At 42.5% G+C, this 16,360-nt stretch overlaps 1 protein-coding gene and 1 long non-coding RNA gene across 14 annotated transcripts in view; one reads left to right on the top strand and one right to left on the bottom strand.

Annotated features, from left to right (window-relative positions):
• LOC118510621 (mucin-5AC) overlaps nucleotides 1–16,360 on the bottom strand; it is a 73,093-nt gene that overhangs the window by 18,267 nt on the left and 38,466 nt on the right. The gene's annotated exons all lie outside the window — the stretch shown is intronic.
• Nucleotides 6,209–14,607, top strand: LOC118510624. The gene is made up of 2 exons (XR_004906043.1): nucleotides 6,209–6,520; nucleotides 13,944–14,607. It is a non-coding gene; the product is annotated as an uncharacterized LOC118510624 (long non-coding RNA).

Here is a 16,360-nt window from a genome sequence, read left to right as displayed (position 1 = left end):
TCGCTTTCAGGTATAACTCTAGAAGCGAGCAGTAGTTTGTGGGTATCTTGATCGACTGATAGTCGTAGCCGTCGTCCGACTGAATGACATCCTCGCATGGCTTTTTTGTTTTGTCTTTTTTCTTTTGTCTCGCAGCCATTCTTCCCAAGAAGGGGGGGGGGGGGAGGGGAGGGAGGGTTGGACGCTGGAATGTTCTACAACCTCCTTAGCCACTTGCAACTCCTTCCACGCTCCGGAGAGGTAAAAAACCCTCGTTGACCGTTATCCGACGCTTGTAGGACACCGTCGATCCTTTAAATCTCTGCAAAGGGCGGAAGGGAGTGGAAAGGGAAAACTTTCGGACAATTTTCCCGGACCAAACCGTCCACGCTGATGATGCTCTCGTCCTTTTAGGTGCCAGGACAGATAATCTTTGCAGCGACCGTTATCTGACCCTTATCCGGCGCCGTGAATAAACTTTGTTACTTGGGCAGTCCCGTAATTGCTTCTGTCTTGCTTCGGCCGGACTTCATGGAAAAGGACGCCACCGATCATACGCTTAAAAAAGGTGTTTTACAGTCGATTTACCCTTGGTTTTCACACACTAAATGTCCGTTGGCCTTTTATGCGCAGATAACACTTATTTTTGTTGAAGAATATCGCATTTTTCACCGTTTTATCAAGAACAAAACAAAGAACTACGGCGCGCGCACACTTGTTGACGCTACGGCCTTCGGCTGTCAACCTTTGTTTGTGAATGAGCGCGCTTCCAGACAGCGCAAGATCGCGTAGCTGAGAAACAGGATCTGCCGAAAATGACAACCGATCTTGTGTCAAATTTCGCAGCTGTCGCCGTAGGAGCAAGGTATATGGATCAAGGTGTATGTATTTAGAAGGTGAATTTTTATCGATTTGACAGGGCGACATTTTAGTCGAGTTATGTCAGAGTTTGTTTACAAAAACATATGGTATGGGGCTACAAACATGAATAAACAGCCTCGATTCTCAGTCCCTTGAGCAATTTCGCTAATTTATGGATCATCTTCGCATATTAAGTGTTGTCCCACAGAAGATTGACGATATTTGGTTGCATTTTTCGTCAAAAAATCGCAAGCGATACCACCACCGGCGCTTCCTCCGACGCTGCCATCACTCTTCTCAATACCCTTCCCCTCGATCACCTCGGAATTGTTATGTCAGGTGGAGAAATGTCAATTTGCTCTAAACAACTCTACCTTCTATATCCATATACCTTGATATGGATATAGAAGGTAGAGTTGTTTAGAGCAAATTGACATTTCTCCACCTGACATAACAATTCCGAGGTGATCGAGGGGAAGGGTATTGAGAAGAGTGATGGCAGCGTCGGAGGAAGCGCCGGTGGTGGTATCGCTTGCGATTTTTTGACGAAAAATGCAACCAAATATCGTCAATCTTCTGTGGGACAACACTTAATATGCGAAGATGATCCATAAATTAGCGAAATTGCTCAATTGACTGAGAATCGAGGCTGTTTATTCATGTTTGTAGCCCCATACCATATGTTTTTGTAAACAAACTCTGACATAACTCGACTAAAATGTCGCCCTGTCAAATCGATAAAAATTCACCTTCTAAATACATACACCTTGCGTAGGAGCAATCTGGCGGAGATTTGAAATTTTTGTTTCTTTTGGTACTTATCGTTTTGCACGTTTTTACAGTGGTAATGTAAGGACTAATAAAGTTTATACTAAATTAAAATACATTTTTCAGAAATTAAAATGGTCCTATAGAAATGAAATACAATCCTTAACCGAGTTATGCGGAACATTCAAAAATGCAACCTATTCGTTGATTTAAATCGCATGATTTTTTTACATGCTTTTACATATTTGTTATTATATACAATTACATTTGATTTTTTTTCCCGTGGAACGCTGTTTTTAACGAGTTTTTTTAAGCTCAAGAAAAAAAAAAGTTGTTATTTTTCGCGGATCCCGTTCACAGGTGCGATCTCTGTCTGTTTGAAAACGATCTGCAAAAAAAAATTCTACCCAATTTTCTGGCGAAATTTTCTTGCAAAAACAATTCTTACCACTAAAAGCGTGAAAAAGTGAGTGCTGGAAAATAGAATTACAATTGAATTTCATGACCACGAGGCTCATTTTTTTGGTGTAGATGACTATTACTTCAACACCCGATTCATATTTCACTTCCATTAAATGAATTTTCTTTCAATTTTCACTTAAAACCTGGTGCATGAAAGTGATTTTTGTTTCATGACGTACAACTTAATCCTTTTATGCAAAACCTTAAACCTCAACCATTCCGGCTCGCTTCGGAACTCGCTTCGTCCAACCGTGAACGTGACACGCACAAAGCACGATTCGAATCGAGGAAGCGTTCGTACCACGTACGAAGGCGAGAAAAAAAAACGCGTGCGCGTCCGTGCGTCCGGCCATGTGTGCAGCCCCTATCGTGTGGTGTATATTTAATTCCTTTTGATTGACTTACATTTCATCGACTCGACTAATGGCCAGCGTAATGTAATGGTATGCGGTCGGTTGTCCGGGAAGGAAATTAGAAATGGAGCCCAGCAGCGCCCTGCAACACCCCGGTTGCACCATGTTCCAACAGTTACTGTTCGTAAAGGTGTTATGCTAGGCCGCAGACAAATGGGCGGCCGAGGAGAAAGAGCTCCGATGTCATAATAGGGCATGCATTAATTAATGTGCAAGGGCACGTGCGTTTATTCATTCATCCGTTTGCCTCAATTTGTCACTTCCGTTTCGATTGTACTGCCGCACGGGTAAGGAGGCGCAAGCGTGCACCCCAATTTTCCTTTCCGCCACCCGACACACGTCTGCCCCCCTCGGGCTCGGGTCACCTCCATCCGAATCGAAATTAGCTTGGAGCAACAGTGAAAAGCGACAACACTATGACCTTTTGGGTGTGAGCGTGTATTTGAACAGCGATTCGTGTTCACCTGCAGGGGGGGTTGTTCGTGATTTATTTGCACCCTACGTCCCACACGATTTTCCGCGTGGAAAAAGGTCGATATGAAATTGGTATGATGTACATACTAATAAACTACGCCCGATCGGCACATTTGTTCCATTACCAGGCGCAAACAAACTCATCCAATAATAAAATGGTGGAAAGCATACAACCTGAACAGGACAAACGACAAAAATCCATAAATCACCCAGAAGGAAACAAACCACCAATTCTTCCGCGCTCGAATGTCATAGAACAATGAATGGGACAAAACGAGCGAGAAGGCCAACCAGCTATCGCACCTAATTGGCCGACACCAGTTGTCGATATGAAAATCGAATAAATTTTCGTCAACAGCAGTTTCGGAACGAATTCGGTGTTGCCCTTATTTCGGTAGCACTGGAAGTGCTGCTAGCTGTTAGGACAACAAACGTTAAGGGCAAACAAATAACAAGCTATGGAAAGAAAAACATAGACACAAAAAAAAACACAGCTCCTACCGACCTGTAATAGCTCCCTTCGTGCGTCTTTGTTGAACTTTACGACGGTTGCTACGGTCAGTGACTTTTACCCCACGTTTTTTACCCCCTCACACACACACACACATGATCAGATTGGGGGGTGGGTGGGGAGCATAATTTAATACATGCGTGTTTTGGGGTAGCTAATCGTGGGGTTGAGGGTGAGTTTTTCCGCGGTCCGCGGTGTGAATGTGTTGAATCATTGTGCTGTGAGTTGACATTTCGTGAAAAGAAGGTGTTGCAGGGCAACAAAACAGAGCGTGGCTCGATCGTTTGTAAGACACAACCGGTATGGACACAACCCAACAGACCAACCGACGATAGAGAGGGACAGCGAAGCTAAACCACAAAAGCTTACGAACCGAACGATAATTGGTTCAAACGCATTAGCGTGTGTTAAAGTGTCACGCAATGTGTTTGTAGGTATATTAGAGGGTAAAGCGTGTTCGGGATTACACCAATGAATTGTAAGAGTTGTGAAGAAGTTTTTTTTAAATAAAAACAGACTGCACCAAACATGGTGTCAGTATTTGTGATGTCAACACGATTAAGCTTCGTTCTACCGTTAATGAAGTAAGAATTACAGTATAAAGTTTCTAATAACATAAGGAATTTTTATACAAAATTTTGGTGTATTTCAAGACCGTTGTGTCATTATGATTTTTGCCTCATAACCACATCACAAAGACATCTTCTTTTTGCTAGGCCTAACAACCTCTTAAGGTCATGCCTGACATTTCTGGCTTACTAGACTTGTTGATACCAAGTAGTTGGATAGTCAATTCTCACAACGGGAGTACGGTCCGGTTGGGATTTGATCCCTGGTCCTGCCGTGTGAAAACCGGCGCCGTTATCGCCTCGGCCACCGGACCGCCCACCAAGTGAGAAGCTCCTCGCTATTTGAAAAATCAATTTTTTTTCAAGAAAAAACTCTATAATATTTACTTACTTATTTTATTGTTTTATCAATAGCTCAGAGTCTTCATTCCCCATCATATCTTTTTTGTTGAATTTTCTTGTAACAAATCAGATATGTAAAGGAATAAATTGAAATTGATTTATAAGCTCATCAACTTTATGCACATTTCAATACATGCAGCCATAACCTTCAACCAAACGTCCTTCATCTTTGGTCGCTTAGGTAAAGTTTGTGCCTGCCCAACTTAATTAATGTGAAAAGTTAGACTCCCATTTTGGCCCGTACGTGTACGAAGCAAACCGCGAAAGTAATAGCAAGGTCCCCTAACGAGCTTCCTGTGTCCCGTAGCTAATTCCCCCCAGAGAGAGAGAGAGTGATGAAGTTTCGCACGGTATCGATCTCGGCCAAAGTTTTTTGCTAATGAATGACGTCACTAATCGATGTTTTATGGCACTAGGCCGAGGCTGGAGCTGGTGAGTTTTGTCCGCTTTATAACGAACACAACCGAACGCTCCAAATATTCTCATTAAATCATCGTTTAGAACACATTTGTGTGAAGGTTGCTGTTTGCCGGCAGAGCGTTCTAACAATGCAGGAAGAATATTAACCGTTCCCCCGAGTAGGAAGTGTGCGATACACGTGAACGGTGGGAAGTTGCTTTAATATTGAAATATAATTCAATTTCTTGCGCTTGCAGTCTACCCCTACACAAAACTTTAAACCGCACGACTCCCACAGCTACAATAGAGGTGCAGCGACGAGCAAATAATTAAATACAGAGGAACCAAGCACAGCCTTCAGATCGCGGAACGTCGCTAACGATCGGCCAGTCATCAGCAAACACAGGCATGAGTAGGAGAGCAGTGTCATCGAGTTAAGAAAAGAGTCTTACGCCATTTCGGATGCTGCTAATGCTTTCGCACGACCAGGCTCACCAGCCGCACCAAACAGCTTCTCGCTGTTCCTCAAACATGGTGACTCATCGGTGACTTGGCTGCTTGAGCGATCAGAGGTGATAAGTGCAATTGCGGCTGCATACTACAGACCCATCGGAACTCCTTTCTTTTGCGTTTGTTTACCACCATACATTCCGATGGCACTGATCGGTGTAGAATAAAAATAGGTAACAGGAATACGTTACGTGGCGAGTGGCACGAGAGCAACTGGCGAGGATCGTAGCAGAAGCTCGCCAATGGCAGCGATTCAAGTGCCGGCATCATCCCACCGATCAATGACCGAACCTTCGTTCGATTGGCTAATGAAGAGGAAAGGAGATTTAAATATATTCTTCAAACACCCTTCAGATTTTAAGGATTTTTAGAGACTCTACTACTTAAGTTATAAAATGCTGGGCATCAAATCCCGTCCGAAGCTTCTTACAGTACCCAGGCCTTCAAGCCTCTATTGGCGGTCCAAGTCCTCTTGAGGTTGTAGAGCCAGAGCAGAAGAAGGATCGAGAGCCATAAATCATCACTTGCCATCATTCCAAATGCAAAAAACCACCGCCCAAACCAACGATCAAGTTCAACACACCCAGCCCCTTCAAGTCCAGGTTGCACCGTTGACCATCACCACGTGAGAAGATACATAGTTGCTTATATTTGCATATTTTTTTAACCTCTCCCTAAGCTCCCTTCTTCTACTGTCACGCGACCAAACAACATTGAACTTGAGAGCGCGGTGCATTAAGCCTTCCCGGATGTACGGCTGCTTGTTCCGAACCTCCCGTATGGCGGAGGGGCGCGAACTTGAAACGTTCTTCAAAAATCTGATACCCCCTTTGGAGATGCGAAAAACAAAAACCAAGCACTCCCTCCCCTTCTACTACTAACTTCGTCACCGACGTAGGGTTCATCAAATCGACCATCTTAAATGGCTAAACAACAGCCAACTCTTTCGAAATGGCGGGGTTGCGCTCGTTAGTGATGCAAAACGGTGACTACGAAGGCTGCCAGCCAGCCAGGCCAGTATTGTTTCTATCGTTGACCGGAACCGACGGCCTTGCAGTGTTGTGTGGTGCTAGGCTAGGTTTTGGAGCGTAGTTATACCGCCAATCGAATGTGCGAGACACCCATGGGGAAGACCGTGACCAGAGAGCAGGAGCTGTGACGAGGGTCAAAAGGTAGAGTGTGCTCGTTGATGCTGGTGGGGGTGAGAGATCATCGGGTCCATCACGTGCATTCGCAGTGGATACTTTGGAAATGAAATCATGCTGATGTTGCGTGGCGTGGAGTAGACACTAGTCCAGCTACTAGTCAGGGAGTTGTAGTTAAAAAATCAATAGTTTCTCAAGTAAGCATAGATAGCTTCAGAAGACATGACCCCACAAACAACTAGAATGGGATCTTCGTAACTTCAAAAGAGAAAAGCGTCAAGTTATTGTGACGAGCGTTAATCGTCATCGTCAAGATTAAAAAATAGACTTACAATACAGATATTCAGATACAAAAAGCCAAAGGCAATAGGTTCAGAGCTAGATAATATTCTGAACAACAAGAACTTTTAGTATCCGAGTACATTTTTTTATATTCAAATATCCATAAACTTATGATCAAATTTAAAAAAGATCAAAATCGCTCTTTAATTGGTGAAACCTACCTAGTCGACTAATCAACCCGAAACCTTCGCAGCCATTAACATTGAACTCTCTTGACATTTGCCAAAAACTTCTAACCTTCAAAGCTATTATAGTAGATAACTGTAACTTCAAGGTAGTCACAAATCGGTATGCACAAACTCAACCCAACACTAGCCTTCATCGTGAATACGCAATTTGCATCACTGACGGAAGATGCCGCCGAGTGCAATGTCAAGAGGATTAAAAAATCCTTCACCATCACACGGTGACACTTGTTCGTCCGTCAAGACCCTATAGTCACGGGTAGTGGGAATAGTATGCAAAAGGTGCTAGCTTCCACTTCTCAAAGCCACCATTAGGTGGGTCATGCACACGAGTGCAATTTATCACACAATCTACCAGCTCGAAATCGAAATTGAAGGTTGTGTCCCGATTGTGTTGCACAACACATAATAACCGTGATGCGTGAAGGTGGTTAAATTAATATCCAGCCGGAAAGATTGCGCTGCTATCACACACACTAATGTGGCAATAGCAATGTTCGATTTATGGCACCGAAACTCACTTGCAAGGGAGGACAATCGGTGGAATCAGTTACATTGAACGTGAATTACGGTTGAATTGTTTCACATTGTGGTGCGAATGGTTTATGTCTTGCTGCAGCTTCGGGTAAAGCAATAAGGTCGGTTTTTATGACAGTTTTCCTGCCGGGTGGAAGATGAAACCACCCAAGACTGGATCGAGCGGTGTGCAGAAAGCGAATCAAAATACAATAAATTAAATCGTATTTTTTTAAAATGGAGAGTAAATCGAAAAACCTCCTAAGTGTGGCGATGATTCTGATAATAAAATCGCAGGCAGTTTGCAAAATAAATTGCAAAGACTTCATGATCGTCCTGATAAGGTCTCTTCCAACCTCCGAAGGTTCTTACCTAAAACGAGAGAAACAAAACAGAATGAAGAATTAAATTTAATGTTGACAAATATCTGGCGTTTAATTAATAAGGTTATTAAATTTCTGGATAAAATCCCTAACATCTCACAAACGATTACACGTGTTCTGGTGATTGAGCCTCATTCACGCTCCTGACAGACACCCCCCGATTTCTCAAAACCGATCATAGCTGTAGTCAACCATATGCAAAACACACATTTCAATTCTCGCACATTAATCGTCCCTTTTTGCTGGGCTCTGTCTGGCTGGCTAGCTGGCTGTAACCGATGGGAAATTTTCCGTTTTGGCGACGCAATAAAACGCAGATGATTTATAGATACGGCTGGTGCATGTCACTGACAACGGATAAAATAAACCATTCGGAGTGTTCGGAGCAGCAAACAACCGAGCGAAGAAGCTTCGCACAAAATGGTCCATGTGTGTGTGAAGAATTCCCATTAAATATGTTCCATCGTTCGAGATCGTTCCTCCGAGCATAATAACGCACACGAAGCGGTGTGTAATCGGGTGTGTTACCAATGACGCAGTTAGCCATTTAACGTGACCGCCGCCTGTCACATGGGAAGGGTACGGAAGGTAACGAAAGCATGAGATTGAATTTTCCGGCTCGATTCATGTAATACAGATTCGTCGCACGACACGGCATAAGAACAGACCTTAAAATCAAATAACTACCTTCTGCACCTTAACTCCGCTTAGCTTGACCTTATCGAGTGCGTTTTGATTTATTGGATTAGTTACCGGACTCTGCTAGCCAAGCCACCAAAAATCAACCCCGTGGTCGATGATGCGGAAAACCAAGACGCCGTTGTAAACGGCTCAATCGAACCATTAAGCCCCTTTTGAGGAATGAGACTGATGACGTTAAATCACACTTGCTTAGCTGCGATCGAATGACGCAACCTCATTAGAGACCGAGACACACTCGGCTAGACGTAATGGGTACTGACTGTTTCCTACCATTTGTGACACGGGGCGTTGTGATGAAATCGGGAGCGAAATCGTTCCTTCTCGATCTCTCTTTGGGATCGTTCGTCTAGGGGTTTGTTTACCAGAACGACTAGCTCTAACATTACCCCTTTTTTATTGAAAAAGAAATGATCTTTAAACACACTTAAGGGGGATATTAGTTCTCGTCCATTATCCGGTTAGATCACACGATCGTTGCCAACCATCAAAACCCTTTCACACCCGTTTCATGGGAGGAAAAATTGATGGGGCAAACTTTATTACAAACAAAATCCACCACCTCGACAACTTCGGCGGGCATTGTTTAGGCGATATGATGGGATCATTCCACATTCCCCGATCTTTCACTTTCAGCAACGGAATGTGCCAGTTTGATGGCTTTCACAGGCTGGCCAAGAGTAGCCGTACCAACCAAAGCGCGCGCCAGCGTACGTACGACGGAACAAAATGGGGAAGATAAATATTTAACTAACCCATTTTCACACACCCGGCGGAAAACTGTACGGCCGGTATAAACGGGAAACAGACCAACAGAGCCAAGCAAAAAGGGAGTGTGCGTGCGTGTGTGTGTGTGTGTGAGAATACAAACACTGATACGGCTTTTGGCTGTTTTAAGCAGCTGCCAAGAATATTAAAGTATGTTTTACTACTGACCCACATTTGGACGCCGTCCGTTTGATGGGAAAGGAATATGGACACGTTCTGGGGTGTAGTTTTGATTTTGGCCCGTATAGTTTTTAATTTTTTGCTAATATCGATTGATCGTAAAGAATGTTGCAACGACGCTGTATTAAATATTGGAGAACGCATGTAGTTGGAAGGATATGGTTACAAATGAGAGTACGAATACAATTTTGAAGTCCTTTTTGGTTTATAATACTCAGAAATTTTATCTGTCCGTAGTAATAAATAAAGAAATAAATAAATATTTATATTTTGCGATTTTTGGATTTTCTTCATGTTAGCTTAACGATCTTCTGCAAGATTGATCATGACGATCACCATAGGAGCGAGCTTTACTAACCAAATACGTACTAGACCTCACTGAAGAATCCTTACTGCGAGGGAATTCTCTAGCTAGGATTCGATACCTGGTCCTGTCGTGTGCATGAAAGGCGTGGCTACCACGCCCATCAGACCTTCCGACCGGTTGTCTGTTTATAACGCATTATAACTCAAGCATCGGTCGCATGCCAAGACATCCCATACCCAGAAGTGAATTATTATGCGTGCTGGAGATTTCTATTAAAAACATGTTTATTTTGGATTTTGTCAGTTATAAGGAATCCTGCAATTTCTCTGGCAATGATCAGGTAAGATCAGATTCTTTCTTAAACATACAAAATGGCTTCAGCAATGACAACGAAAATATCTAGTTCTATTTGTAGATTGTCCACATTATCTTGTGCAGATTCAAAGTCCATTATCACAGTCCACATAATCAGAGCAGATCTTCTGTAGATTCAGAGTGGTCCAGTTCTGTCTGTAGAATGTTCACTAAATCTTGAGCAGAGTTTTCAAGTGGCTGAAATATTACTAACTTATCTCGCAAACCCTGTGTAACAACTGAATGTATTTTATTTCAAGAAATCCCGAGTCATCTATTTGAATTCTTTACATAATTTATTTGCTTTATTATTAAGTAGAACAGCCCTATCTTATTTACGACAATCACTTTTTCATGTTAAACAACATTGTTTCCACTCTACTCCTTTTTCTTTCTGAAATCCTGTACCTTAATCATCAAAAAGTGCAATAGGAACTATCAAGCAAAAACATGAAATAAAAAATTGAAGTAGCGTCCCTTTCACTACCAGTTCCGAAACCATGTTCTCCGATCCACTTCTGAATGATTTATGGAAAGTGCCCGTTTTCCAACCCACACAACACACAACCTACCCATCATCGGGGGCCTGCATCAAACATGATGTGCACTTATTTCTAATCGGTGCCCGGCACGATCGACTCGCATACCATCATCGCGGCTGAAGAAGAGCCGAGGTGCGTTGAGTATGCGCCGCACCTCCATCAACCTCGACTTTTGATTTCACCAGCTTCGCCTGGTACGACAAGAAAGTAAAAAACTGGCACGCAATGCACCGGGCTCCTTTCCCGGCGATGGTGAGCGAGTGCAATCAGGCGATAAAACGTGCTCGCAATTCTAGTTATCTTGCTACTACCTTTGCTCCCGCATACACCACCACGCCCCGTGAGCTTGTTTTGGCGCTGGGTTTATCAACACATTGGGCCTCCACCCCCTTCAACTGATATATTGGCGGCGAGCGTGTCACCTCAATACTGGGATAGTGAAGGTCTCGCAAAACATCAGAAGGAAAGGCAACAATCCGGAGACGATTGTTTGAACAAATGCAACTGTTGTTTGATGCACACGTATCGTAAAAAAAGGGCATCGTCAGACAGCATGGAGCAAGAGGGATTGACGCGTGCACGCGTTGCAATGTCTCGGTAGCAGCAGCTGAAGTTCCTGGATCGACGAGAGACGACCTACTAATCAGCCGCGCTTAATCGTTTGATGTTTGTCCCGGCGGTTTGGTTCCGCAATATCCGCCCCATAAAACAAATGGCACTTACAGCTGGACAAATGGACAAACACTTTCCATTGAGTGGGAGCTCCCCGGTTAGGCGCGACCAGGTCGGGCGGCATGTGACCAGTTTCCAGAGTGGTAATTGATTTGGCCCAATCGTTTTAGATCGCTTCCAAGTAGAAAAGCATGTCTCCGGCAAATGCTCAATATGGCAGGGAACGTCTCCATAAAGCGTGAAGCAGTGGAAGATCCTGTCCCACTACCTTAATGCCCTAAACCAGAACCGGATACCTTCCATCAACACCTTCTACGGGATGAAAGTAGTATACAAAACTTGCAACAAAAATCCAAACAAAAACCCATAAACTCGTGCCGGACGTATTTGCCCTGAACACCGTGATCACCGTTCACACGTGATGTCGAAGGCACGAAACACCGGATGTTCAATAAAACTGGCCAGCAACACAGTTTTTCATAACGGGCAAACGGGTCAGTGCAATGAATTGCATTCGAATTGTTTGTGACAGAACTGTCATGTGATGTGTAAAGGTGTCTGGTCTGTGGTGTCTGTGTGTGTGTGTATCCAGCCTGCGGTGTAATTAGCTGAACGTGGGGTAGAAAACGTGTGATTAAACGGGTATCACAGCTCAGGTAATGGCGAGGCCATTTTTAATAATACCACAATGGCCCTGTGCACACGGTAAGTGCAGGTGGTGCACTTTTTCACGTGGAAAGTGCTTTTGAAACAGTGGAATATGCACCGCGACTGTTGTAAATGGTTTCTTTATGAAGTGAGATTTTAGAATGTTTTTCATTACCACTTGAGTTTGGTTAAATCACACGCTTATATTATACTCTTTATTTTTTATACACTTTGTTCTGTCGACTGTTTTCATTAGTTCATTGCTAGTTTTACATTAGTTTTAATTCCTTTTATATTGGTTTTTTATTTTGGATATTTTTTAGATATCTTGATACTTTTATACATTTACTTTTTAAATGTTAATGTCTTATCCAATGATTGAATTTGTCATTGCTTTTTTTTGTTTTCTTTGGTTTTACTTCCTTGTTTGAGTTGAATCTGTTCTACTTATTATGTTTTTCTATTTTACCGATTCATAATTTTTTTCTTTAATGTTATTAAAGTTTTGTTACTTTGTGACAACTACATTAAGTTTTAATTTGTGTATACATTATAATATTTTTTGATCATACTTTTATGTTTACTTCATTTACTTTATTTTGTTTTCTGTTGCTTTTTTTTCGTTTTTGTTTTATTTTCATGTGCAACTGCATTGCATAAAAGTTTAATCGTTTTGTGCGTTCTAATAACTTTTTGCCGATTTTTTTTGGTATTTATACTCTGTTTGGTTTTTGAATAAATTTCCTTTAACGTTTTTCATTTCATTTTTATTATTTTAAGTTAAAAAGTATAAAGCGTTTTTCGAAACTATGTTGATTACTATTTTGTTATTTAATTTCATTGTGTACCCAATTGAGCAAAACATATATAGATGTTTGTTTCCGTATGCACTGACCGGCACACTCATGATTTAACTGAGCCAAATCTGATTCACGTAACCAAAGCAAGGTGCACCAAATCACAATCGATGCAAATCTATCACAACAAAAGCATTAATTTTCCCAGACCATCACAACAAAATGCAAACGGCAAACGAGGCAGGCCAACCCCAAGCCACGTGAGTGGCTTTCATTCAGCAGCAAGACCCGATTCGGCCGGAAATCCCTACTACCCCCGGTAATCAAATTCGATCGGTGAGAGATTCGTTTGACTAATTACATTTGTTTGATACACGGCGTTTTCCTACCACCAATGCTATCCGTGCTACATTACGCTGTGAACACACGGTCGGGGTTCACAACACAAATGACCCACGCTCACAGCAAAAGCCGCAAAAATGAGGAGGCGGCAGAGGGAATCGTGGAGCAAAAGGCAATGCGAAAGCGTACACGCGTTCGCACAACAATTAACTTTCGGGGGGCATAAGAGCGCACCAACGCAATTGCGTGAGTAAAAATGTAAAGCAGAACGATCGCATCGATTTTTCTCTAGGGTGAAAAATGAAAAAGAAGAATGCAAGAGAGAGAGAGGCGGAGCGTGTTATAAGCTGAATGGGCAATAAAAACAGGCAAATCGAACATTCGTAACTATTCTCTCACGTGTCTCACGTAGCAAAAGTGACTTTAAACAGAGTGGAGTTCCTAATTGCACCTGAATAAGTTTTTAGTTTAATAAAAAAATTGTGGAAGAGATAAAAAACAAACACACATGTAATGGCGGTGTTAAAAGCACGATTTAAAACCCCATACACACACACACACACACACACACACACACACACACACACACACACACACACACACACACACACACACACACACACACACACACTCACTTTAAAGGTCATTTGAGACGTCACTGGAGCACGCTTAAAACTAAAACACCTCTCAATGCCTTATTTTTTCGTGTCTTTAGATCCATAAATGGAGCAGCAAGAAGATGGGGAATTACATAAGACGTCATCATGTTGTGGTTGGCGAGGCTGGTAAGATGGGGTTTTATTTTCCCAGGTTCCGTTCTCCAGCTCTTATCCAACCTGCCCAGCCACGTGTGCCACCACCCAGCAACGAAACCCGGTCGCCTTCCCATTTCGACCACAAGAAGCATTACGTCAGCAACGGAACCGATGACGTATTTGGAACTTTTATCGTACTCTTTTCCGGGGCATTTTACCTTTCCGATGGATCCAACCCGCTGCATTTTCTTCCTGCACTACATTCGCACACTAAAGCGAACAGGAAGTACGAGTTGGCAGAAAAAGAAATGCCCAAATTGATAGCGCAGTGCAATATTATCGCGTTCAGCTAAATATAAAGCTGACACGAGCTTTGGGACATTTAGGCAAAGCGACACCGTGCCGGTTGTGATCGTGTTGTCAACTGCTTTGGGGTCGCCACCAAACGACGCAAAGGTATGCACAATTGCACACGCCGAATAGCACACCCGCCCGAAACGATGACGCTGGCAGGTTTACCTTGGAGCGTGGAAATACCGTGTATACCGATGGCCCCGTTTTTCCGACGACAACAGTTTAATGTTTCGTAATTATGAAGGGCGCGAGTGGCGAACAAAAAAAAAAGCGGCACCAGATAAGAGCTCCGTGTTCTTCTTCGGTAGAGCGAATCGTTCAATTGAACGAACAAGGATAATTTTACGTGGCGAAATGTCACGTTTGAACTGTAAATATCTTCTTCGATACCCTTTTTTTTAAGCCTTAGAACGGCTGGAAAGTTATTGCGAAGAATAAAACCCAAATGTACCAACCAATCAACCCGCTTTTGGCTTGCTGGTACGGCTTTAGTCCTCACTATAAAATACGACTCGTAATCACGGTTCGGTAAGGCGTTCGATGATTCAAGGGAGTTTTTATCTTTGCCACCCGAACCGACCGACCCCCCGATGACATTCGCAAATGGTTTATCTTTGTTTTTCTTTTCCTCGAGCTTTTGCTTATTAGTTTGATGTCAATGCCAACAAAAAAACCCGGGCTTCTGATTATGCGAAAGGTCGCCCGTAGCCAAGGTCAACCTATCGGAAATGTCTCAATAAACATGTCGACTCTCGATGAGTGTTTTTTGTTGTTGCTTCCACTCTATATCATCTATTGCCAGGCACCCCATCCACACACACGGACGGACAGCATGGAATTTGTTCGATATGTGCCTTATACGGCCCGACCAGTGTGATTGATTGACAGGTTTTGTTTGCAAATGGAATTAAAATTGCGTTTGTTTTTTCTTGTCCCCGTCTCCGCTTGATCTAGGTGAGTGGCGATAAATTATACGGCCTAGATATTCTGATAAACCTGCGTACGGAAGGCTGGGCTGAGGCTTCGAGATACTATTTTTGGAAGAGAGACCAATAACACGCGTCAGTCTACAAAGTAAGATAGTTGATTAGAGTCACTCTCTAATCCACGTTTGAATCCTTTAGGCTTACTGATGAAGCGATTCTACTTTGTATCGAGTTAATTTGCTCAGGATTGGTTTATTTGAACTTTAGATAAATTTTGTCCTAAAGCTTATTAAAAGGGAAATATTTGCAAAATTAGACAAATCAAGAGATCTCTTAACGATGGTTTTAAAAGTTTTTGATCAACTTCTAACGCCTTTTTCCACTCAAGCAACTCAAGGCATCTGGATTAAATGGTGTCTGCTAACACCTTAATATATGCAATTAATTTTTTATTTAAAGTTGATAGTAACATGATGAAATTTTAGGAACGGTTGAGGTCTTTGTGAATTCCAACTTGTGATTTGTAAACATTCTGGGCAAAAATGGGTGATTGCCTACCTTTAGGCGCTTAGATTTCAAGATATTATCAAGGCTAATGATTATGGAGGATCAATCTAATATTTGCAGTCTGAGGTGATTATAAATGACGTATACAATAGTTTACGAGCTACTTCTTTTACGTCGTAAACCAAGACAGTAGGCCACATGAAAATTCAAACATAACCGTATAACGACTTTACGTCATGTGAATTAGCTCTGGGATCAAAAGGATAAGATGCGCTTTGATGTTTTGCACTGACTATAAACACCTTCAATCAGCTTTTTCTTCACAGATCAAAACGTTTAGTTATATTTTTACGCCTTTAAAGAAAGATGATGTTGGTGATTTTTATTAGAACATGTTTTAATCCAGCATCAAACAAAATGTCAACCTGTCAAAAGAAGCCATACACCTAACGCGCACACGAAGCACCATAAAATCTAAGTCGTTACCAAATCTAACGACATTCAATACGATTTTCGTGAAGTTAACAGCACGAAGCATAAAATGCTTGTGACACACTCAGGGGCGCGTCAACCGCAAACCGTCTGTTGCT

Source organism: Anopheles stephensi, chromosome 3 (genome assembly GCF_013141755.1).
Source record: "Anopheles stephensi strain Indian chromosome 3, UCI_ANSTEP_V1.0, whole genome shotgun sequence".
Lineage (NCBI taxonomy): Eukaryota > Metazoa > Arthropoda > Insecta > Diptera > Culicidae > Anopheles > Anopheles stephensi.
Note: the sequence above shows the minus strand (reverse complement) of the source record. Positions and strands in the feature narration are given on the sequence as shown.